The sequence below is a fragment of the Argiope bruennichi genome, chromosome 6, assembly GCF_947563725.1.
Source record: "Argiope bruennichi chromosome 6, qqArgBrue1.1, whole genome shotgun sequence".
Taxonomy (NCBI): Eukaryota; Metazoa; Arthropoda; class Arachnida; order Araneae; family Araneidae; genus Argiope; species Argiope bruennichi.
In genome coordinates, this window is record NC_079156.1 from 111,813,433 (window position 1) to 111,837,911 (window position 24,479).

General features: G+C 31.4%; 2 non-coding genes across 2 annotated transcripts; one reads left to right on the forward strand and one right to left on the reverse strand.

Moving 5' to 3' along the window:
• Positions 1-18,857: 18,857 nt before the first annotated feature.
• Trnaq-uug (transfer RNA glutamine (anticodon UUG)) lies at positions 18,858-18,929 on the forward strand. The gene has a single exon. It is a non-coding gene; the product is annotated as a tRNA-Gln (tRNA).
• A 3,062-nt stretch (positions 18,930-21,991) lies between these two features.
• Trnaq-uug (transfer RNA glutamine (anticodon UUG)) lies at positions 21,992-22,063 on the reverse strand. Its single transcript has one exon. It is a non-coding gene; the product is annotated as a tRNA-Gln (tRNA).
• Positions 22,064-24,479: the final 2,416 nt, after the last annotated feature.

Genomic DNA, 24,479 nt, shown 5'->3' on the forward strand with positions numbered 1-24,479 from the left:
AAAATTTTCAAGTCAATGTAGACAGTATCTTTTTGAAAAACTCGACTTTGTTGGAAATAATACAACCGTCTGAAAGCGGCTATGAATACTTTTCTATCAATCAAAATTCGAAATCGAAAAAAAAAAAAAAAAATCCTATTCTACAAGTATTATTTTGCGATTTGAAATGGGAATATAATACATGATTTAAAAAAAAAAAAAAAAAAAAAAAAAACCAATGTAAAATTAAATCTGGTTTTGATATTTTTCTTAATTCTTCAACCTGAATTCATTTTCACCGGCTTACGTTCACAGATTTTTTTTAAAATCATTCATTATGATGTCATTTGAAATCGTAAAATAATAGGATAGGATTTATTTTTTCATATCGCAGATTCTGATTTATAGGAAAATACTTATAGACATTTTTTCTATAACCTTTTTCTTTCAACAAAGGTGAGTTTTCAAAAAATGATGCAGGCATTAATTTGATTCAATTCCCAGTTAGTTCCTTTTATATATCACGTACTCAAATGTTTTTCTAAAGTTTTAATAAAATTCTTATATTATAAACACGTATAGGTACAGGTTTTCTAGAACAGGTACTTAAATTTTATGGTATTAGGCATAATTTCACCCAAATGACTACCATTCTTCAGTTATTAGAAATTAACTGAAATCTCAGAAAGCAGAGAAATGGGATTTATTATGGAGAATAGTACAGTAAAAGTAGAGAATGTGCGCTAGGAGTTCATTGAAGAGAATATGTTCGAGTAATTAATAACAATGAAATTCAAAAGGGGCAGAAATAGTTTTAAATGTATTAGAACACTTCATTCATTTCATGTAAATAAAAGAGTTAGAATCTGACTATTTGACTACAAGCACATGTTTAATTTAGACTATCTAAAGAAATACAATTATATCTACAGGATTTTTTAAATTTAAACTATCTACAGGACTGTAATTATATCTACAGGACATTTTTAATTTAGACTATATACAAGACTGTAATTATATCTACAGGGCATTTTTAATTTAGACTATATACAAGACTGTAATTATATTTAAAGGACATTTTTATTTTAGACTATTTATAAGCCTGTATTTTCAATCGAAGGTATTGATTTTTTATAAAGAAATTTCATATTGCTCATTATTTTAATAGATTCAGTTGGGCTCCTGGAATTTTCGACATTTTGATTTCATTAAAATATTGAAAATGAGCAAATAAAACCTAGAAATAATTCAATCTATCATCAGAAAATTTTTATAATCTAATGGACTAGTGCATCAAAAAATGAATAAAATGTTTTAGATAACTTACTTATACTGTTTTTTCTTCCAGAAACGTATCGAATTACTGTACAGACCAAGAGCTTGTTCCAGCTTTGAGATCAGCTATTTTTATAAGAACGTTCTCTTTAGAGTTATTTTGTCTATAAAGAGACGACTGGAAAATGGCGTCGAGTTCCTTATAAAATACAAAATCTTTTTTGCCTTACTGAAGTGCATCGAAATGAATAAAATCGATTCTGAACTTGTATGGCAAGCATTTCATTTAGCTGCTTGCCTTATGTACGACAGCATCCCTAACAACACACTCGTTTTGAAAAACATGGCGGAACTTTATGTCGAAGCCAAAGGGTTGGATTTCTCACTCAAAACTTTCAGCTGCTTCAAGAACAATTCCGAAATAAAAAATGCTGCTTTTCTACCAGTCCAGGCTTGTTGTATCGAATGCTGCCAAGGAAGACTGTGGTTAAAAGAAAATTTTTGCAGAATTCGGAAACATGTAAATGAATTCAAGAATAATTTACCATCCCTCAAATTATGGCATCAAGAGGAATTCGGTAAGGCTAAAGTGGTTTATGACCATTTTGAAATGATAATCAAAAGTATAACAACCGAAAAAGAAGACTTAATTATTCACCAGACTTTGCCAGCGACATACAATGATTCTCTGGACAGTTTTGATAGTTCTTTGGAAAGTGGATCTGTTGCTGACAGTTTTGAGAGTGCACCGATCCCTACGGAGGTTAAGCCTCTGAGAGTAGCCAGTTCTGCACCTTTACCGTCTGCCAGTACCCAAGTGAAGAAGAGAGCTGAGATTTCTCGGAAAGTGAAGAACATAAAATTCCACACAAAATTTGAGAAAAAGAGCAAAACAAACACTACCTCACAAAAGATTAATGTGAATTTCCCAATCGAAGTTTTCCAAAACTCTTCCAAGAGATTGAATCTTCCGGCATTAAACTCACAGACTGGTTACGCAGATGCCCTAAAAAGGAATCTGAATCATAAAACTGAGAGTGAAATGAAAGCTGAGCACTTAGAGGAAAAGCTCAGTGGAAGTTTGCTTGGAAAGGTAGATATATTTGTAGATTTAACTGAATTTGTTATATGTTCTGTAAGATATTGATGTTAATATTTGGAAGACCGAACATCGATCGGCAGTTTGTATGCGTGTGTAAAATCGTGTTTCTTTTTTTTTTTTTTTTGGAGAAAACATTTAGATACGAATCATATACTGTTTACATATGAATATTTTTCAATCTTACCTACATGTGAACTGGTCATTTAAATTTAAAACAAATCACGAATGCACTTAGTTCAACATGTTATTCGAAACAATCTGATATATTACAGCAATCATTTTACACTTTATCTATCATTACTTAGAATTTTGAACTGGCACTCAGTTTTACCACGGTGAAAAAAGGGTCCGAGATGGCGCTATGTGACATTGTCAGCATGAGAGCAGATAGAAAAAAAACTCTAAGAGCTATAAAAAATGTTTTTTTTTGTGTGTGTTTGTGTAAAAACGCATTTTTTTCAGGAAAGGCATCTATACAGATAAACTTAAAAAGCAAAAATATTAGGTATAAATACATAAGTAAAAAATAAAACAAAAAGAGCGACCGAACCGAGGATCCGCGACATGCGCGTTATTTATGTTGTTCCGACCACCACTATACTGCACCGCCCACACTTCGAAGCTGAAGTTGAATATACCTATTCTAATAGTTAGTTATAAAAATCGTTTTTAAGCGTAAAATTGCGTTTTTCAAGATATACACCTATATAGATAAACTTAAAAAGCAAAACCTTATCTAAATATAAAATTTAATCCAAATCGTTAGAGCCGTTTCCGAGATAAACGAAATAAATGAATTTGTATATATACAAGAATTGATCTTTATAAGTTATGAGGTATAAGAAGTGAAAAGATGAAAAGGAATCCACAATTACATTAAAAAAATTTAATAACAATAATTATAATTCATGTGGAATAGTACAGTTATAAATAATCGCCATTGGCATTGAAACATCTGCTTCCAGCCCGTAGCATGGGAAGGGATGGCTTCATTCTAAAACCTCCTGAGTTGCTAACAAGTCCAGATGCTTGGGCACACACTGTATACAAACACGGCCATAATCAAACTTTTAGTAGATTATATGATGCACAGTTTCTTTGCTTATTGACAATTCAATGTAGTTTTTTGTGTAGTGATCGGAGCTTCGGTATAAGTTCCTCTTCAGCCGAAATGGGCTGAAGAGAAACGTCTTGGGCAGGTCAAAACATGCTCCTTCCCAGGACGTGACGAGTCCTTGATATTCACGCGCCCCGTTCATATTGCTGACACCACCAGAATATAGCATACTGTGCGAGACACTACTCCCCTTACATCTCTCTCAAAAATTCGTGAAGCATGTTTCCCTTCAGTTCAAAGAAATTGGATAACTGTTATTTGTTCTGATTTAGAGGAATTCATCATGCAGTAAATTGAGGAAAAAAACTATCCAAAAATGAGGATAGTGATACGAAGCCGTTAATTATACATGTGCAACTTGGAATTTCATCATGCCATGTATCGGCTAACACATTAACTCATTGGAATTTTATACAATGTTTATTTGGACACGCCTTATACTTCAAATGCTCTCTGTAAGTTTTAATTTGCATTCATTGTGATGCGATTAGAACACTGAGAATTCTGTCTCTTAGAGACTTCTCTGTTTAGACTTAATTTGAGAAGAATAAGCGAAAATTTTTGCCAGAAGCGATTCTTGCTTAATTTGAAATTATTATTACAATTATATATATATATATATATATATATATATATGTAATGATATTTTAACTCTAATTTCAATTTAATTAATTTTCATAGTAACTTCATCTTAATTTAGCCCATAGTAACTTCATTCTAAAATATTCTCTTATTTCGTGATCCAATTCCACTGTCTCTACTTAATTAATTCAAGAGAAGCTTTGTTAAATTGTTGAATCAGCTAAAATTTAACTTTCCCACACTACGCGTGAAGAGGTAACATACCGCTGATCAAGCAAATTCTTTTTTAAAATCTCCCTTTGTTTCCCCTACCTTGTCCATAAGTATAATGAAAATCCCTATCGAAATCTCATAATACATTAGCACTGTAAAGAAATATTTTCCCTATCAAAATCATAGGTTATATAAGACCAGGGATAAAATGTCCAAGAGCTCTTCCCTCATTCCTCTCTGTGTCGTTCTGTGTGCTCGTCGCTTGTACATATGCTTGCTTCTTCAAAATGAAATAAAACGACGTCACGAAATTAAAAGTATCTTCATTGCCTTCAACTGCATCATGCTTCACCACAAATAATATTACATATATATATATATATATATATATATATATATATATATATATATACAAATTTAACCAATTAGTGTCAAACATACAAAAGAGAATAAATCAGATACGTTTTTTAAAACAAAAAAGTTATTTAAATTAAGAACTATTAAGAATTCTTTGTTGAGAAAGATATATTATTTTGGTATTAACTAGATAATTAATTTAAAAAGTCTTAAATTCGTTTTTGTATTATGATTTAGATAATGTGACTTATTAATCTATATGACTTACCTTCAGAGGTTTTTCGAATAAAATAATCCAATTATTTAGAAATAAATCCTAATGTTATTCATTCATTCAGAATACTAAAAGATAGAATTTCCGAAACCAATACTCTTAACTTAATGTTTATCTTTTTGAACTGGGTTGTTTTTATAGTTTCAAGACAGAAATGCAAGTGATGTTTTTGTATATATGTTGGGTTAATCGAAAAATATTATGTATATATGCACATAGTTTTAATTTGATCCTTAATTGCAGAAGGAATCTTACTCTAGCAATGCCACTTGATCCAAGTTTATCGTCACCCTTTCAGTAATAACTCCCTCATCTTTTCTAAGACATAGGCATGCCCCAGGCAAATAAATCACTAAATAAAGTAAACATTATATAGATATGAAATTGATTTCATTATAAAGGTAATTTCTTGATTTTTAAGATAATGTGATAACCATTTTTGTGAGATAATAGTTTTGGAAGATATGGTAATCAGTTTCCACAGGGAAATCATAGCAATTACTTCTCTGGCAACAGTTAAGCTTATTTTCGCACTCGATTAAGCTTTGTTTCATGTCTATTTGTTAAGTTTTTATACATTTTCTCTAAGATCATATTCGATTATGTTATTATCCAGAGCACTTTTTATAATATTTTGTAACTTCGTTAATTAGTGAAGCGTTGAATTACATGCAACTTCAAAAGCGTACATTGAAGCAGTCTGAAACCTTCGTATAGCGATTTGTTTACATCTGACTGTTGCCATTCGACAATATGTAATAAGAGATATTCCTTTGCCTGGGTTAAACCAAAAGTGTTACACTTCAAATTAAAGAGCTTTGTTATACGGATAGCAATCAACTGTTGAAAAGTGTATTTTTCTGAGACATATTTTATATGCTTTTGGTTATTAAGAGGATAAATCTCAAAATATTTAGTTTAAAAATATATTTATTTTGAATTGCTACTGTTACCACAAAGATTAACACACTTTTTAAACTTTCTCTGTTTCAGATAAATACAGAAAAGGACTCTTCAATGAAACAAAACATTCCAGGCGTTATTAAACATGTGAATAAAACTGATTGTATAAAACAGAAGACTCATTTAAGTGTCGAAAGCGATATCAATGAGAACATGGTGAGTGAATCGAAATCATATGCTTCTGTAGTTAGTAAAAACAGTGAAACCAGATCCATGAATGCATTGAAAAACGTGAAAAGTGACCCGATCACAGGAGAAGAAAAAAGTGGTACCCTAAATGAAATTAGCAATATCTGGAACAAAGTAAAAGAACCATATAAACTGTTTTCTTTCATCACGAAATTATATCCATCCTCAAATAATACATCAGATGACCAGAAAGCTACATCGCATGCGATTTACGAAGATGAAAGGCAATTTCCTGTACTATTGAATAGTCCTCTGGACCAAGAAGAAATGGGCAATGAAATAACCTGTTCTTATGATAAAGATGTCGATTTCAAAGAAAACGATATTTCAAAAGACACTAGCACGGAAAAGAAAGAGTATTCAGAGTACAACACGGGGCTGAATCCATTACAGGGCATAAAAGATTATTCTTTGGATTTTCAATCCAAAGAGAAACACGTAGAAGTGGAAGCTGAAAATCTCTTTTGTTTATTTGAAAGTCTTAACCTGACAGAAAAGAATTCTGAAAATATAACTGTAAATTATTCTGGAGGCGACATGGATTTTGAAAGATTTGACGACGAAGAGCAATTTGGGAATCATACTCTGGGGATCAGGGATGATAATACTCTTAAACATAATCACGAAACTGGCGATACTCTGCAAATCGAAATCCCACAGGTGGGCTCACAACGGCTTAATAAAAATGGGCGCATTGATGAAAGATATAGAAAAGGTTCACACAGGACTTATTGTGAAGTGGCTAGAACGAGCATAAATAAAAGAGCTGAAATCATCAACATTCCACCAAAAGATGAAAGGAATGAACATAAACATAAATTTGGGGAGACAGAACAAGACGATTTGAGTTTGAACAGCAGTCATGAAAGTTTAGAATTCATGAATTTTTGCAAAATAATGGATGTGGAGATGAATTCTGAAAAACCATGTTCCGATAATGAGGACAACGGTGAAAAATTGGAGACTGGACAGACTGATTTCAATATGAGTTTAGAAGATACGAGTGATTTTGAGTCAGAAGACATTTCACAAATACAAGTTAACAATCCAGATTTGCCGATTTGTAAAAATTCTGAATCTGAACCAGTTGATTCTCAAAAGAATTTAGTTCAGTTAAAAATTGATAATCAAGAAAATGAAACGTCTGCTTCAAATTTTAATCAGTTTTCAATTGCATTGGATGATTTGGATGAAAGTAACACCATAAATACGAAAGTGGTGAAAAATTCTGATTCTTCTTTTAATGAAAATTATGGAATTGAGAATTTAAATAATAATTACATACCAACATATTTCGAATCAATCAAACAATCAATCGTAACCATTGAAGATCTTAACATATCTCCAGTAGCGTCCCAGATCAAATTGTTGAGATTACAAAAGTATTTGACACTTTATCAACGTATGTTTCTTCATAGTGTCTATAATCGAGGTGTACAAAACGGGCCAGATGATTCAAAAATAGATTCCAAGAAGTTTGTCAACAACTCCGAGCCTCCATTTCTGAAACCGATTAAAAAGAAAATCACCGTGTTTACAGACAATCGTCAATATCCAAACATTGTCATCAAAATAGGGAAGAAGAGCGCGGTAGGTGTTGGAGCTCATAATTCGGAAGATTCTAACTATATTAAATTCTGTAATAAGCTGTCAAAAATGGCCACGGCAAAAATTAATAAACATTGCAGAGATTTTTCACAACTAAGGACAAAGAAGCTTACACCACTGAACGATACTGAAATCAAAAGAAAGACAGCCAGAGAAGAAACCTTGATAAAAAGAAGAGCGTCCTTTATGTCAGAAAATTATATCGACAGCGGTGCGAGTAAGAATCGTTATAATCTTGATTCCGGCTTCCTGCCGCATTTTATAAATTGCGAAAGCAGCAGTAAGTGGTACCACGCGTTGAAAGGTCTCCAGTCTTGCGTATCACTTGGTCAGTTTCTTGCCGATTCTTTTCCTCCAGAAGAAATGGAAGATGCAAATGTGCGTCGTCTTGATTCAGCAATTGGAAAAATTGTGTTTGCTACTAAATTGGAATGTACGTTGAGAGAAGGGTAAGAATTTCAGTTCTCTAAAATTGATTCTAGATTTGTTGAGCCGTTATGAATTAATATAAAGATAATTTCTAATACTATTAGAATTAGTGTCAAAGTGATAATTTTAACTGACAAATATTATCAGTTCATCATATTAACACTTTTTAAGGCGGTGGTAAATATCTTGCCATCGCCTTAAAATATCTTGTAAACATTGTAGCACCAAAACTAACCAGAAACGAACAACATGTAAAGTTCCATCGTGTGAACGGACGTGTGCATAATGGAATGGTCTGATAAAAAAGGTTTCTTTCTTTCTACTCAAAAAACAAAATGCACTCATTTTTGTCGAGTTCGTGGCTTGCACCCCGACCCAGAAATCCAATTAAAAGGCACAGCCATTCCTGTTGTGTCGGTCATTAAATTTTTAGGCCTCTTATTTGATTCTAAACTAACATTCCGTTCTCATATACTTCATCTAAAGAAAAAATTTACCCAGTCTTTAAATATTCTTAAAGTTTCGTCAAATAAAAAGTGGAGTTGCAACAATTCAACTCCATTAAAAATTTGCAGAAGTGTGATTTTATCAAAACTAGACTAGGGTAGCGTGATTTACGACTCAGTAGCAAAGTCTATTCTGCAGCAGCTTGACGCAATACATCATCAGGGGCTCCGACTTGCATCAGGGGCTTTTAGAACTTCTCCTGTTCAAGGCTTATACATAATAACTAAAGAACCAGGTTTACAATTACGACGCCAGAGATTTTCTCACAAATACTTTTTAAAAATAAATCAGAATCCATCACATCCTTTATATAACAGAATCGTAAATCTGATTTATGGACAGTTATATGAGAAAAAGATTTCATTTATTCCATCATTTGGTTTTAGAATCCACTCTCTTTTAGATAGTTTTAACCTAAAGAACATTGACATTTTAACTAAAAAAGATGAAGTTCCCCCTTGGACATGCAAAAGCATTCTTAATATCAATGATTTTAATAAGTTGCCAAAATCTACAACTGTGCCATCTGTTTACATACAAATTTTTTGTGATCATAGGCAATCGTTTGAAAAATACGGCACTGCTTTTACAGATGGTTCCAAAATCGGTGACCATGTTTACTCAGCTGTTATATTTGACCGCATTGTACTTTCTAGGAAGCTAAACAAACATTGTTCTGTTTTTACCTCGGAGATTTTTGCCAATTACACTGCTTTAAGAGCGACAAGACTATTATCAAAGAAAGACTGGATCATATATACCGATTCAAAAAGTTCAATTGAAGCAATTTTGAACTTATCCAGACAAAGCCCTCCTTTGCTGCACAGTACAGTAAAATTATATTTTAAATTGCTGCATCGTAGTTTTAATATTCTATTTTGTTGGATTCCTGTACACGTTGGTATCCCTGGGAACAATCAAGCTGATGTTGCCGCAAAAACAGATAATTCCAATGAAGAAATCTTTGTTCCGTTTCAAGACTTAGATCAAATTTTAAAGCAATGTTCGCTTCGTATGTGGCAGCTTACTTGGGATTCGCAACTTGATAATAAAGTGCATTCCATCCAACCATTTATTTCTGGTTTTAAGAATGACTCTCTCAGCCGTAGAATGAGTGTTGTGTTAACAAGACTTCCAATAAGTCATACTCATTTTACTCACAAACATTTACTTCATTCAGATACAGCTCCAATTTGTGCAAAGTGTAGTACTATAATTTCAATTCGGCATATCATTTGTGAATGCCCTAAATACCGCTTTCTAAGAATAAAATATTTCGGCAGAGATTATCCAAATCTGAAAGATATAATTGGCTAACCTTACCATATTAATGTATTTTCATTTTACTTGAAATAAATTTCATGTATAATATCAAATTTCTATTTTCACTTTGTTATTTTAACTTTACATCCCCTTACTGTAATGAGTAAATTTTTTTGTATTTTAAGTTAACACCAGTTTGGCACAGTTTGGCCAGTATTGGCCCTTGCGCCATAAAAAAACAATCAAATCAAACCAAATCCATCGTGTTCATCTCCTTGTTTTATGTTGTTTCACCAGAATAATTAAAAATAATGCATTTAGTAATTTATATTGCATTCGGTTTTTCTACCACTTATTTCATGTATAATTAATATATTTTAAATTTTGAAATAACTATTAATAAAAAGTTTTACAAAAATGAATATTTAAATGTGAAATTATTTGTATTTCATATTTTTTCTATTGAATAAATCAGTAAAATGTCATTTGCTAGTATTGGGAGGCGGTAAATAGGTTATCACTCCTTTTATAAACAACAGCCACAGCAACAAGATTTAAAAAATGCTTTTTTTGTTCATAAATGATTTTTTTCTCTAATTATAGCGTAAAATGTAAATTTTGAAACAAAACGGCTTGTGTCCGTTAAAGGGTTAAAAGTAGTTAAGCTCTTTTAATTTAATTTTACATCTGAAACATTAATTATACATCTCCCGATCAATTAAGAGATTAATATCTCTTAGGTTGATTAGATGGAAATCAGCCATTGCAATTATTAGGCATGAAAAATACTTTCTATATTGTATCCAATTTTGTTTACAAATTGTTATATCAATTTGTAGGCGTTGCAATTGCTTTATATTACTTTGTTTCCTTTTTGATCTCTTTCTCACTACTTTGTTTCCTTTTTGATCTCTTTCTCACTACTTTGTTTCCTTTTTGATCTCTTTCTCACTATCCAAGAACGGTGGCTTTAGGACTCAACCTAAGTTCTCGCCAATGCTGGTGATTCAGATTCATATGTGGCCTTCGGGCACGTCGAGTGGCTGTCTTTGATTTTCATTATAAAAGATGTCTACATTATTTTCATTTTATAATTTAAATTATCTCTTTTAATTAGTAAAAAGCTTGGAATAGAAACGATGTAAGAACTGAATCATTAATCATAACTTCTTTGAATTTCAGCACTTTTGGAACATACACAGGTTTGATTGTCAACACCGGAACTCCAGTTCGTATCCGTCAGTTTGGAATCAGTTCTTTCATTACCGACAGAGCGGCTTTGTCTTTGTCTAAAACTAGACTTCTGAAGCACGAAAAGTTGGCTGCTTTTCATGTAAGAAATTTTATGAATATTCATTTTTTAAAAATATGTTACAGAAGTTATAAAATAATGCTAATGTAATGTAAGAAAATGTTGAACATATGCGGTATATAATTTAAGTCAAGTAATACAAAGAAATCGAAAAACCAGTAAGGTTTGTGAAATTTAAATTAGAAATCTTTTAAAATAATCTGGAAACAGATTATTGAGTATTTAATTTTAACTTCTACGAAGAATCATTTGTTAATGTTTTATTATCTAATTTTAATTAATTGTTTTTATTCTCTGATGTATTCAGTACATCAAAGTGCTCGACATAAAATATAAATCAATGTCTAAATACAATTTAATTTTCAGATATTTGAAGACTGAATGAATTACAGAATTTAAAATTCAATTCAGTTTGATTTCTAGTATAATTGAATAAAAACAGAAGTTATTATTTAATTTATTGATCTTGATATTGTTCTCTAAACCAAATTTTATTCAATTAGTAGACAATTATTGAAACAAAGGCAAATATGCTCTGTTTCTGAGTCACACAAGAGTTTTGAGTGTCATACTTCCAAATCATTTATTTAGTTGTGAAACAAAATATATTATTATCATATTTAATTAAGCATAGAGTTTTCAGTAAAAGAATGGATTTAAGATTTCTAGTGTGGTGAATTGCATATAAGCCAGTAACAGCGCTTCTACCCGGACAGCTGTTTTGGTAAAATCGGATCGTTACTGGACTGTTAAAAAGGTCCCAGGTTCTATCCTCCCGCGCCTCATACCTCTAAAATTGGTGACCTCGGACACTGAACCTTTAACCTTCATACAGCTGTTGTGGCGCCATCTACCCGCAACTAAAGTCGCCAGACTCACTTGGCGCAGCAAAGTCGTCAGACTCACGTGACGCAGCAACCCAAAAGTCGCCAGACACACTAGGCGCATCAGCACCCACACACGCTCGCCATAACGCTTGGCGCTATTCAAAACTGGGTACAGGCCCATTAAGACAACAGCTACTAATAATAATAACTCAATACATCACCACTCAACATCCGTATCGTTCGTCCCCCCCCCCTTCGTCTCACTGTGGTGAATTGCATATAAGCCAGTAACAGTGCTTCTACCCGGACAGCTGTTTTGGTAAAATCGGATCGTTACTGGACTGCTAACCAAAAGGCCCCAGGCTCTATCCCCCCGTGTGTCATACCTCTAAACTAGAATTTGGGTATTGATGATGGCCCATTCTAAAACTGCCTTTATGATGAGAGAGTCACTGCTGCAACAGAGAAACAGTGTTTGTCACATTAATATGTCTAGAAAGGGAGTTGACATGCCTAGCACGTGAGAAAGAAGAGACACTAAAATGCCATTGGTCAATATACAGCTCCGAATTCCATTATTTAAAGAATTTCTCATGCCTGTGTACTTGATGTTACATTGTTGACTAATAAATAGATGTTTTTTTGGAACCAGTGCTTGCTACAATCTAAGTGAAATTTTATATTGATTTTCCACACACTGAACCTTTATTGAACCAGCGATAGTGATCTACCCAAAAATTTCTCTCATACTCTCTAATAAACTTGTCAGAAAAGAACGCTTTACATGACACTGGCGAACGATAGTTACAAAATTTTGGCTTGAATTTAGCACTTTTATTGAATATATCGAGTCATCCTTGGCGAATATTTGGAGGTGAATCCCTGGCATGCGGTTAGTAGTATCTGAAAATCAAATTTGGATTTTAAACACGTTTTTCTTCACCAATTGAAACAAAATTGTCACATAAATCTGCACTTGTAATTACAAAATCCCGTACCAAATCTGATATATTTAAGCCACTGCGTTTCTGAACTATCGCGTTTACATTTTTCTGAAAGTACAGACAGTCAACCCACAGTTGGATTTGGCTCAAAATTTGACAACGCTTTTACTATAGATGTTAAATCTGTGTACCGAATTATACCTATCTAGCTCTCTTTCTTTTGTAATTATCTTGTGAACTTATATTTGAAGAGCGGGATTTCTTTTGAACATATTTTGCTCAAAATGTGATAGAAATCTGAATATTTGATGTAAAGACCGTACACCAAATTTCAACGGTCTAGCTCAAAGCGGTTTTAAGTTATTGTTGTCACAGACGGACATTTTCTAAAAATGTGTTTGTCGAAATCATGGAGTCCCAAAACGTGGAGATTCGTTAAATTTTCGAGTTAGAATTATTTGACAATTATTATACTTTTTCTGTATTAAATACAAGAGAAAGTAAAAATCCATATGAACATAGTAATGTGGTCAATTTTGAGGTAAAATTTAAATAGTATCTAAGAATTTTAAAACAAAAATTACAATTTATGATTTCTTTTTCCTTTCTACCAGGAAATAAATCATTTACGTCTGTAAATGTAATCAATAAATATTTACTGTAAATTTTACATTGATGTTTTATGAACAGTTACTAAAAATAAATCTAAGTCACTGACAAGCTCGAATCCATTCCTTTAAATTTGAAATGATATATCTTAATTTCTACAGGACGCAATAATAAATCCGAAGGACCTTAAAATGTACCTGATTTCAGAACTTTGCGAGTATTCATTGCAGCAGTATTTCAAAATGGCGAAGATATGTCATTCTCAATCAAGAGTTCCGGCTTACTTTTTCAGAAAACTTTTCGTCATCGATCTCGTGGATGGCATTAGATATTTGCATCGCATGAGAATCGTGCATGGACATCTCAAAGTAGGTTAGCCACTTCTTTTCTCTAAAATGAATTATCTTTAAGATAAATCTAGCCGCCTTTGACAACCAGCCGGTTCACCAATCTGAATGCTTGTTAAAATTTTCTATTAAGTGTTTGATGTAATATGTCTTTTAATAGCTTCTCCATCAAAATATTTTAAGCTACAAATTTTGATAGTTATATAATTCACTTCTACTATTATAAAATCCTTAAACTATAATGTACTATGTATCTCTCTAATTTTCTGTCAACTCCCGTAAAATTTCAACTTTAAATTTTACGTTGTAGCATCTCTTTTTCCCCTTGAGCTGAGAACGCCCCCTTGTGGCGTTTTACAGAAGCCTCTTGTCGCGTTTACCGACAAGCAGTTGAACGGGAGACCTGCATCCTGAGGTCGACTTTTTCCTGTGCGCAACCCTTGCGCTAACGCTGAATGTTTTCAGTTGGAAACGGTGGAATCCCTCCACCATACTGTTTACTTTAACTTACTTGTCTATGTGTGTTTAAATTTTGTAGTGTACCTGTGTTTGTGTTGATTAAAAATATTATATTTAAAACCGGGCAGTTCAGTAGAAAATCGCAACACACTCACTATAAGGTGTGAAATAATTAAACTGCTATCAATTAAAAAAACATCTTTTACTGAAACCAAATATTTTTTAAAAATATGAATACTGAGAACAGAGTCGTTCATCTTTTAAGTCTTATGTGTACTACAAAATAATTTCCATGATTTATGTAACATCTCAAGAATTATTTAACAAAAATTTTTCATATTCCTCATAAAATACATTTTTTAGTTTTATTTTCAGAACGATTTAAATGACGCGAATTATAATATTTTATTTTGTTTCGGTCTATAAATGTACATAAAAAAATTATAAAGTCTAAATTTTATGCAGTCTTTTGGTCTTAAGGAATAATATTCTGCGAAATATTCTTAACACTTCAGCTTGTAAATAAATCAATGAACTTTTCTATCTTCTTCTATCAAATCTGATCCATTTTTTGAAGTTTTGAATAGAATAGTTTAGAACAATCAACATTTTCATAATCTTAAGCCAATCAGTCTTCAGAAAATCTGGGCACTGTTGGGGTATCATCTTTGAGACGGTCGTTGAAGTGATCTAAAATCGGACGTATTTATTGAATAGTGTTATTCAAATTTTCATAAATCAGTTAGTTTTAGTGACTGATTTAGTTGATTGGAGCGCAACATTTTTTAAAAAAATATTGGTGTCTCAAGAATATTTTATTAAATATGATTCGAAGAGCAGACGATTTAGATAAAAACTAAACATTCGTAATTTATTAGAGCATTTATTAAATATAGTTAAATATAATATGATCATTTATACCATTTTAACGCACGTATTTCTATTATTAAAGGTTTGTAAATTAGCCGTTGGACCCTGAATTGAAAAAAAATATATATTAAACTATGTTTTTATTTTAAATAAAGCTGGTTTACTGAATTAATTATGTAGACGTTTTAAGAGTGAGTTAAAGCATTTGTCTTACATTTATTTGCAAATTCGATTTTCGGATACTATTAATTGCATGCCAGGGTTTAATTCCCAAAAACTCGCCAAAGAGGACACGATAGATTCAGTAAAAATGCTAAATTCACGCCAAAAAGAATAATATTTTGTAACTATTGTGCGCCAATGTAATGTAAGACGTTGTCTGGAGTGACAAATTTAGTAGGCGAGGAAGTTTTGGGGAGACCAATTCCACTGGTTTTTAAGTTCGCTGATTTTAAAATTTTAGTCAAAATAAGCTTTATTAATAAAGTGAAATAAGAAGATAATAATAATATTTTTTTAAATACAATTCTACTTATTTACTATATTTCAGATCTCGTGCTTCAGAGCATTGGGAAAAAAATAATTTATTGTTATTGAAAAGCAGTCGAAATTTGTATCGCTTTATAGTTTGTAAAAGTATTGTTTTTTTCAGTCATGATTATGCTTTATTTTATTCTCTAAATTAACACATAATTGGAATTTTCGAGGTTATATTAAAATTAATTAACATTTTTTAAAAATTTTTTGCTGTTATGAACTAAAATGATAATCCCTCTGTAAAGTGAGATATAATGCCAAATTTGAGGGGTTTTTATGTCATTACTAAAAATGATTTTTTTAAAAATTTATTTAGCCATCAAATATCATGGTGACCAGCGATTACAAGCTGAAACTATCTGATTATTTCTTGCTCGACATCGCTTCATTGAGCTGGGGTATTAGAATATTGGATCCAAAAATTCGACGTGAGTATCAAATGATAATGTAAATTAATGTTTTTATACGTTTAAATACTGTTTTAGCAAGATTTTCATGAATTATAAAAATATTTATTACATCAAAATATAGAAATTACCAAATTTTCATATCCAGAATGAAAATGGAAGAAAATATGTATGAAAATTAGGAAAAAAATATCACACTGTTCCTCCATTTATGTAAATTGATTATCTGTTTGTTTTAGAGGATTTCGATAAAATTTAAAATAAAATTTCTAAAACATTTAAATCGCTTTTAACGGTGTTTTGAATGTTTATAGTAGTTCATTCAATAAGAGGGTTTAAAATTTTTACACAATCAATTCTCTTCAGGTATAATATTCCAATTCCTTGTTGTAATAACTAACCAGCCGAGTAGTCTTCCAAAAATTTTCTCGCATATTCTCTAAAAATTTGTCATGGCAGAGAACGCCTTACATAGCACTGGCGTATGATAATTACGAAATATTTTTTGGCGTGAAGTTAGATTTTTACTGAATCTATCGAGTGTTTCTGGGGGAATTTTTATTCGATTAATGCCTAGCATGGGGTTAATGATACCCAAAAATCGAATCTGTGATATATAGAGACTGTTTTATCAACCAATTGAAGCAAAAATTGACAAAAAACTGCATCAAAATGTTGTGGATAATGTTGGTGAAGTTTGTATTGCCGCGGTACCATAATAATACTTTCGTAATTGCAATGGTTGTTCACATATCATATCCATCTCGTCTTATAAATGTTCTCCTGTCATAAATCTTTAGCTTTTTAATAGTCCAGTTTAATTCAGTTACATTAACGTCCCGTTTTAAAACAACACTAAGGATATTTTGGGACGGACCTCGTAATTGTGAACTGCAGTCAGATGACGAGGACGACACACGAGCTGGAACCATCTCTCCAAAGTTCCGCGCTACACCACACCAAAGGGAGGACATTTGGCCCTGATGGATTTAGCGTGCCCCAGACCGGCTTACACGACGGTTCTTTGGCGGAATCGAGCATAAATCTTTAGCTTTTCAACAGTCCAGTTTAATTCAGTTAAATTAACGCCCCGTTTTAAAACAACAACACTAAGCCATCAGTTCTAAGCACTTAACAGCCATCCAGTTCTAAACCCAAGACTTTACCACCAGGTTACCGAAGCCCAGCTGTTTCAATCCACGCAGGCTTATGTTTGGCTATAGGTAGAACATTCCACAAATTTTTTAATACTATATCAACTGCCTTTTATTTATTTAGTGAGAAATCAAAATTCAAAATCAATTTAAAAACTGAAGTGTAAATTGATTTTATAGTGATTTTTTTTTTTCTCCATTTTTAGCTATAGGATCAGCGATTTCGAAATTCTGCTGGAGACCGACGGAACTCATCTTGGCTGAAAATGAAACCGATGCCAGGGCTTGCGTCACTGCGGCTTCGGACATTCAGGTGATAAAATGCTTTCACTTCTGCTTCCCCCCCCCCTTGTCAATACTGTGTTTCTTATGAAACGCGTAGCTATCGAACCCTATCTTTAAAAACTAGCTCATAAAATGCAAGGTAGTTATAATATTTCACCAGATATATTGGGGTCTTAATAATTTCCTAAAACTTAAAGAAAATCAGTAAAAAATTGCAAGGAACACAATATCATAAAATAATACAATTATTTTCAATTATATTGTCAAAATACTACATAAATAAAATAAAGGAAAAGATTTCTGATACTAAAGCAAAGGAAAAATTCATTAATCCTTTGACTTCATTTGACGTATCAGTACGTCATGCATTTGTTTGAGCAAAGACGCGCATGACGTTTTGATGCGTCATAAAATCTACTGCTCTTACTTATCCACAAAATTAAATATGTTCCAAGTGTTAAAAAAATTTTTAATAAATGTACCCAAAGGGTTAAATCAACATTTATATATGATTTTCAACATTTATTATAAGCATTTTATCACATTTAATTATTTCAATTATTTTTAAAGAATGGTTAAAACATTTTCATAGTTTAATATTGCTGCAAGTCCATTGATTTCTGCAATCACGGTTAAAATTCTGAAACAACCATTATTCGGCCATTAGATTTGTCCAGTTTTCAATTTTCAATTTTTTGTTGAAAGCAATTAAATATTATTAAATTAAAGAATCAAAAATTGATTTTACGAATATATTTGTACTAATGCACAAAGAACATATTTTTTAAAATTATTTTTTAATAAATTTCTATTTTTTTCTCCATTGTGTATTATTGTAAATATCCTAGTATCCGAAATCGCCTTTGTTTTCAACTCACTACTAAGAACAGCTACTTGTATGGATTAAAAATTCAATTCAATTAATCGATTCACTGATAAATAAGTTTAGAAAATATAAAAATTCCGACAATACACAAATATACAACTTTTGAAATCTTTAACTTATCAATAAGTCAGCTAAACACAGTTAAGAAATTCCATTTTTTCAATCATGAAACAAGTTGGAAAATGTTTAAAACATGGAAAATAAAAGATTGCTGAATTATGCGCATAGCTACATTAAAAAAACATCCACTAGTTTTCTTCCAGTAGATTCAACAGCTGACCCCAATCTATAGTGGTTCTTCTCATGGCAGTGAATTGATACACCGTGATAAGATTACATAAAGAAACAACCAAGAAGCAGGTGGTTCCATGGTGTAATGGTTAGCACTCTGGACTTTGAATCCAGCGATCCGAGTTCAAATCTCGGTGGAACCTGGGCATTATTTATTTTTCTCCCTTTTAATTATTTTTTTTCAATTCCTATTATCAGTTCACACTCTCCCTATATATATATATATATATATATATATATATATATATATATATATATAATATATATATTGTTCAAATTTTTAATCGTTAATAAAATACTTTTTATACATCCACTCAAGTTCAAATACATTTTTTTAAACTTGTAGTGGATGACACTTGATGTTAATACAGTTTTTTTTCAAATATTAATTTATTAATTAAATTTAATTAATTCCGTCGACCATTTTCGCCAAACCTGATATTATCGCCAAAAGGTAGCTTTGCGCCAATAACCACAAATTACTTTTCATTATGATGGCGCATTATTCATTATGATTGCCACATTCTCGCCAATCCTTTGGCGTATTTTCGTTAGCGTTGACAGGTCGACGGTATAATCCCAAAGTATTTTCCGAAGTAAATTTAAGTTTCTCAAAGTATTTTTTTCCCCTTTTTTTTCGGAGTTCTAGAAATTTGATGGTTACATTAAAAAAACAATCGATAGGTTCTATAAAATAATGCCTTCAATTTAATCTGAAATTTTTTTATACTTAATAATTTTTTGATAATTATTTAATAAAAAGTAACAAAAATAAAAATTTTCTTTGTTGATCAAAGCAGGAATTGAATTAAATGTTTTTTTTTCACATTACTTGTTTTAAATCTTTTTCATGAAGTGCTAAAACAATTCTATTCAGATAAAAGCATGTGTTCGAAACTGACTGATATATATTTCAATATAGAATAATTTAAAATAATCCATTTTAAACATTGTGATGATATTATTTAGTTATAAAAATATTTGTTATTTGTAATATATATTACTGGAAAACGGGGATTCCAAAAATTAGTTTTCTAAATTGAAAACGCAATTGTCACACAAGATCTAAAATTAGGAATGCCTCCAACTTTTACATCAAATTTGGTTTCTAATTATCGCATTCACTTTGAAGATTCGTTTGCATCGACAAGCTATGTTTTAAGCAGTAACACCCATATGTTAAAATGGTTTATTCTTGCTTTCACATATACAAAATATACAATATCACATATACAATATTTACTTTAGTATACGAAGTACAGAGAAAGTATTCTCTGCGCTAAAGTTTTTCTGTACTAATTTCTGAAAGTAACCTTCAAAAAACTGAAATCAAGATTTCAACAAATATTCGCATTTCAGACATTCCCGGGTTCGAGAAGCACATTTTTGGCATTATGTTTGTATATCAGTTTGTCTGTGAATATAATAACTCAAAAAGCTTTGAGCTAGACGGATGAAATTTAGCATGCATTTTTAATCAAATTTGTATATTTCTCTGAAATTTTGCATGAACTCCATTTAGAGGAAGTCTATCTGTCTGGCTCTTTGTGTACAAATGCACTCGACAGACAGACAGAAGTGTGATTTAGAAGGTAAAACGTAACGTAAAAAGCTAGATAGATAAATTTGATGTCCAAGTTTAGTACCTACAACATCGATTGTTACCAAATTTTGATCTAAATCTTTCAAAGAGTTTATTATCTGTCCGTCTGTGTTTTTGCATGTATATAAAAGCTGTAACTCATAAGTGTAATGACTTAAATCAATGAGATTCCGTATGCCGTCTTGTATTTATAATTGAAGTTCTACGTCAAATTTTGGTTACAATAAGTCTGGAGAAAAAAGGTAGGGTAAGATTTGGGATAAGGCCTTTATTGGAGCAGCTGGAATTATCTCCCTTCGAGGAAGTTTCAGGGAAATAATTCCAGCTGCTTATGCTTGGAATTAGCTTTATTCCTTAACTAAAAATGTATAACTGTCTAAAACGCAACTTGTTTTTCTCTGTTTTGTTCTACCTTTTTTTTCTTCCATTAAGAACTTTTTCCATTTTTTAAGAAAATTATTTTTTATTTTATACAACAAGATTTAAAAATTCAGTTAATATTCAGTCCTTTAATATTCAGTTTAAATACTTTTTCCTTCGTACACTAAAAATCTTTCAGAAAAGTTTAACAAAATGTTAATTTGTTTCTTTTGAATACTATCAAGCGAAGCGTGCAATGGAAAATGAATGCGAAATAATAATGCTTCTTGAAACTCTCAATTGCTTTCAGAAGTTCTCTGGACTTATTGTCTACATTTTGCAGAAATTTAGAAGCTATATACAGATAATTTTGCAGGCTTAATTTACCATTAGCAGCCATCTTTGGCGATCAGTTGATTCGCCAAGAATAATGATGTTTAAAATTTTCAGTTAAATATTTTATGTAGCTTGGTTTTGGTGGCCTCCTGAAGAAAGTCTTTTTAAGTTTCAGATTTGATAAACACAATTCACATTTTGATTTTATATAATTGGCATTATCTGACTATGAATTTGAGAAAAAAAATGACTTTAAGATATCATAATAGTTATGATGAAGTAATATGAACTATATTAAGTATAAAAAATAATTTAAAGACAGTTGAAAAATAACCTTTATTCAGAACAAATATTTTTTTCATGAAACATCAGAAAAGCGTAAAAATTAAAATACACAAAATAGAAAAATTGTAAAGTTACTAAAAACAATCTTTTATGTCTATATATCAAGTGCAAAATTTGTTTTATCAAACATATGGAGATCATAACCAAATTTTAATGAGTAGAGCTTTAGAGGCAATAATATAAAAAAAATCAAATAACGTATATCGGAAGTAAGAAAACTTCTATTAAAGAATTAAAACTATATTACAAATTTGATCCGAATTTTTTGATGCTTTTAGGATTTAATAAATAAATTTAATAAATTTTTAATAATTTTTTTACTACATCCAACAAGATTTAAAATTTTTAATAGTAAATCGACAATTTCTTTTTTGTTGATAAATTAAAAAAAAATATCTTAAATTAATTAACTCATATTTGAAACAGGAAATATAATTTAAAGTTTTTCTATTATTAAATAAAACTTTTAAAATAAATAGAAAACTTATCAGTATCATATTTTACATTTTAAAACTTGAACTGTTCCTTAAGAGACAAGGAAAAGTACAAAATATAAAACTCAGGTTCCACCGAGATTTGAACTCGGATCGCTGGATTCAAAGTCCAGAGTGCTAACCATTACACCATGGAACCACCTGCTGCTTGGTTGCTTCTTTTTGATGCCTTAACATAACAACTACGCACAAGAAGAATAAATGAGCCTTTCGAGAATGAGATCGGCTGTTTACACTATCATCAGAATAACAATTCCATGTTCGTTATCACGTAAAAGCCAGAGAACTTTTCGTTGATATTCCTCTCTCGTCATTACGTACCACCATATACTCACATTGAATCGTGCAGAAATGTACCAGGTTTGTTTTCAGCTCTTCTCCACTTTCTTGCATATGAAGTAGGCAAAAAGAAATCACTGCGATTGCCATTAGGCGAAAAGAAAAGATTTTTTTTAACATTTTATTTAATTTGATCAGTTTCATGTCTATAAAAACGAAATTTTATAATCGATTTTTCATTCTCTTTCTTAGTGTTACTAGCTTAACATTTTATACATGAGTCTATTCTTGATGAAAATGTTTTTCAATATTTTTCAGAATGTAATTGCATTTTAATCATTAACTAAAATAAATTTTGATTCCGCATCAGTAGTTCCATCTGGTAGTGAATTTGAAAAGCATTATATCTGAAAATGCAGAATTAAAAAATAATTAATTATCTGCTATTTAGTACACGTATAAATTTTTATTTTTAAAATTTATTTTAAATTTTATTTTTTTAAAAAAAATCTCTTATAAGAACTGTCTAACTATAATTAAGACTGTATAGGAGCATGAGAAGTCAAATATTCAGTATGCTAAATTTATGAAATTTCGAATACAAATTCAGAATTTTTCTCATAAAAATCTTAGATCTTTTAAATTAAATTTTGTACTAACACATTTATGAAGAATTTGTCTAACGACCTGTCTCTCTGTCTATCCTCGTGCATTAACACAATAGTAAACAAACTGACGCAAAGAAAACTCAAGAAGAAAACAATGAGCTAAATGAGATGAGATTTGACATAATCTTCTATTACCAGCATTGCAGCTTTGGTTCATGAATCTTTGAACCAGATTGTGGATGTGTGCTGTGTTTTTGAAATAATATCATGAATGGATCGTATATGTGGATACGATTACTAAAGATAAAACAAAGAAGGTAAATTATACTTTCCCATATTATCCTGACGCCAAAAATGTAAATACATACTTGTAAAGAATTTGGTCACGATTAGAAGAAAGAGTTCAAAATACATACTTGTTTTTCTTTATTAATACGAAGAGAAACATAATACTATGCTTGTTGATCCGTGAATGCGATGACTCAAATCCCTCTGAGCTAGCCAGATGAAATTTGGTATATGATCTTAAATATAAACTTGTAGATTTCTATCAAATTTTGAACGAAATCCGTTCAGAAAAAAATCTGCCTTCCAGGCTGTTCGAATATAAGTCAGTGTGATCACTAGGAAATATAAAAAAAAGATGACGAATAAGATTTAGTACGTATATTTACCGTCAAAAGTGTAGATCCATAGCAAGTTTAGAACCAAATCTGTCAAAGGGTTGACCATCTGTCGGTCTGTACTTTCGCATGCACGTTAACGCAGTAAATGAAAAACGCAGTTATTTAAGTAAATGAAATTTGTTGTGTAACCTTGAGAATTCATTTTTAGTTCTGTGTCAGAACTTGATTTCAATTGGTTGAAAAAAAAAGATGTCTAAAATGCATACTGGGCTTTCTGATACTTGTCTAATTACCACATACTAGCCATTAATCAGCCCACCCCCCAAAAAACGCCAAAGTCTGCATGTTAACATGTTCTTTTATTACTATTGTTCGCCAATGACATACACCAGTGCCTGCTTTCTTTACTATACAACGAAGAACATTTGCAGGACTCCAAGTTGTGGCTTTCACAGCAAAGCTCAAAGTTCACAATCTTATACAGCTTTAGGGAGGTAATTAACTTCTTTAATTATATATTTAGATACAGCATGCGTGAAAGTTTTCGGGGACACTCCAGTTGGTTTCATTAGTCAACAAAACCCAAAACGTCGTATATTGAGCCATTTAACACCGAAATTAGATTGGAGAATTAACTCGCACACTCGAACTTCCTTTCTGTCGATGATTTTCTAAATATTTCTCCACCCCTATCCCATGGTACGTTCAAAATAAACATACTTTTATAAGGAAAGCCGAAAAGTAGAAACTTCTGTTTGTTTCAGGAACCTAAGACTATCCCTTTTGGATGATATAACCCAAACCAGTGGGAGTTGTTTCCTCAAAACTTTCTCACAGATTCTCTAATAAAGGTGTTACACCAGAGAACGCATTTTATAGTATAGTGAAAGCTTATAAGCCAGTTAACAGCTACGCTACACGAGCAATTGCTTTTGTATTGTGGTCATGTTACTCGGCTGCGAACCACAAGTTCCCAGGTTCTCACAGGAGGGAGAGTCTGTAGTGAAAGCTTATAAGCCAGTTAACAGCTACGCCGCACAAG